Source organism: Halichoeres trimaculatus, unplaced genomic scaffold (assembly GCF_033239565.1).
Source record: "Halichoeres trimaculatus isolate MK-OKI-2021-1 unplaced genomic scaffold, fHalTri1.1 fHalTri1_scaffold_10, whole genome shotgun sequence".
NCBI classification, from domain to species: domain Eukaryota; kingdom Metazoa; phylum Chordata; class Actinopteri; order Labriformes; family Labridae; genus Halichoeres; species Halichoeres trimaculatus.
This window is the reverse complement of record NW_027437187.1, coordinates 16,659,378-16,662,243: the sequence shown is the minus strand read 5'-3', so window position 1 is coordinate 16,662,243 and position 2,866 is coordinate 16,659,378.

Sequence of the window (2,866 nt, the reverse complement as noted above, 5' to 3'; positions counted from 1 at the left end):
CCCTCATTAAGACTTGTAAAAAAATCTCCAGGATGTTAAACAGCTACCAGGGAAATTGCAGATGTATGTATATCTAAATGAGTGTGTTATCCTCTTCTATTTAATTAGAATCTTCAGAGATTGCATAATAAATGTGTTCATAGAAGCCAATTAAGATAATTTGCTGGGCTGAGTATACAGGTCAGCCTCCGCTGGCAGATGTTTATCTCTGCTATTAAAGTGGGCTGTACAGCTGTTTACACATGTATCAGCAACGGAGCAGGCTTTGGTATTATTTCTAAGCTTGTGAAGTAGAGAAGTCATGATCTCAGCTTTTACTGGACAGCTTTTTTATTCACTGTCTTCATTCATAGAGAACATCAGCGCATGATGTAGCTTAACAAGCCAAAAACTCTGCCCCTGAGGCGCTTATGTGTTCGTGTTTTTCTACATGCTACGTTAACTCATTTGCAAAATGGGTTGTCCTCATTTTCATTCAGAATGTAAATGACCGTGAGTGAGTTGCCATGTGGATACAGGAGCTACATTAATATTTGATGCTTTTACAGCCTGGACTGTAGTGAAAATCACTGATAATGTCAACTGATTTACAGACAGCTTCTTCTCTTTCTGCGTCTCTTCACTTGTAGCGGTTTCTCACTGATTCAAACATGAGGACATTTTGTTCAGTGGTTGCTGTGGTGTCGCACAGAGATGTGTGCATCCTGTGTCTAGGAGGAAGACATGCAGTGGGGGTGTACAGGCAATTGGCACGGCCCAGCTGTTTCCTACAGTATGCCCACTGTTTGGCTAGCCATTTGCAGACCCACACATACACCTTCCACAGGGCCAGTTGCTACGGTGATGGAAGGTGCACTCCAATAAAAAGTGAGGGGTGGACAAAGCATTGCCCTTTAACATTGAAGCCTGAGTCATAATAACCATACAATATCGTGGGCGAGAGTCAGCAGTTCGCATGCAGCTCTTTCTTCGTCATTGTGAATGTAATCTCACTTATTACACTTTTACGTCATTTTTTATTTTTCCAAACATTACTGACCTCTTAGCCAGACTCACTACTATCACAAATTGTTATCTCTTTATTGAAAATGTGTTATTTCTCTCTGAGGTGTGCTCCTAAATCCAGTTGCTGTGTGGTGTGAGTCTCAATCTGTGACCACAACTTCACCAGCTGCTGGATAGAGATCCAGTAGTTTCACAGATCAACCTGAGATCAGGGTGAGTGCAGGAAAAACCCATGTGTGAGCTGTCATCTAAGCAGGTAGAAAAAGAAAGGAAATGAATGCTTACGTGTGTTGGTGTTATGTGCTTCTTGCACCCTGAGATGTGCCAGCACATTTTTGTTTTTTGCAGCAATGTGACAGGAAACCATGTAAATACCCAAAGCGTGTGCTAACCACGTGTTCATTTTCTCAGAATTGCCTCTGAAAGTTCTCTTGAGTTTGTCCTACCATACCACCACCCCTGCTAGGATGTTTGTGTCTGGCAATATCCTTCAGCCCTTATATGTTTGCTGATAAACACAGTTCTTGCTGTTGATGCAATATCCTTTTTCTGCTCTAATACGGCCTTGTTTATATATCACGATGTGGAATCATGTTCCTTTATTAGCCTCAACATGCTGCGCCTATTTCATAATCAGCTCCGCTGGACCTGTTTAGCAGAGTGCTTGAACAATGCCCTTCCAATTCCCAGCTCTGCAAATGCACCAAACCACACTCTGACATTTCCTCAGCTTTCCTGTCACAGTCTGACATTTACGCCTCTGACTGCGGCCGCCAATCTCTGCCCGGCAATCTTGTTATGTGTAACAGCTGGATAAGAGAGTGGCCAGACAGAAGGCATCAGATTTGTTCCCACCGAGCTTTTGATGAAGTGCGCTCAGGGTCTTGAAGATAGAGCGGGGGACTCGGGTTGGCGTGTAGGTCAGACTCATGGACACTCAGCACGGAGCAGAGTGATGGAGGCAGTTGCTATGGAGACTAAAGTGGGCGACTGTGCAATTTTGTTGTGCTGATATTTGGAAGTCCTTCATATCCGGCGTCTCATAAATGTGTTTTTCTAAACAGCAGAGGCGGTCCTAGTGACTGAGGTATAAGACTCAATATATCCAATGAGGGTCTGAAAGCTCATCTAAAGCCACACAAGACTGTTGGGCTCAACAAAGTGTGTTGTTGACTGAATGAAATCAAACCTGTTTTTGTAAAATCCTAGCCTTTAAAGAAAGTCAGTGTTTGCAGCAGGATATAAGGAGCACCGATGACTTATAAAAGCAATGAGAGGGTTGAATCATCCAGTAATGAGCTTTTTTAATCTGATTTGCCCTTGAGGAACGTCTCACTGTCATTTTCTCTGTCTCACACAGAAAGAAACATATTTCACTGTGTGAATAGACTTTGTGACTGATCACCAGGGTTGGTGAGAGACTTTCTCTCATCCACATTATCTTACGCTCAAGTTTGTTCTGCCATTGTTGGCAGGATTTCCTCTAGTCTCCCCCTTTTCTCCTCACCAACAGCACTCCTCCATTCAGTCATCTTTTAGATCTCCTATGCATTAGTTTCAAAGAAGAATCTGTATTCACTCACACACAGTAAGACTGACACTCTTAAATACAACCCTCAAAACAAATCAAGTTGGGGATAGCTTTTAAAAATAAGCAAATTTATCCCTCTTAAGGTTGTACTCAGACTTAGCTCACAAATCCTGCCATGAAACTCTAATGTCAAACTCCCACTTCCCATATCTGTCTGAGTCTTTACTGTCATTTTCTGAAAAGCTTCCTTCAGGACTCAGTGCACAAGGATTAATCTCAAAGGAGACTAAAAGCAAAGATTTTACCTGTGAGATAACCACTCCTGATCAG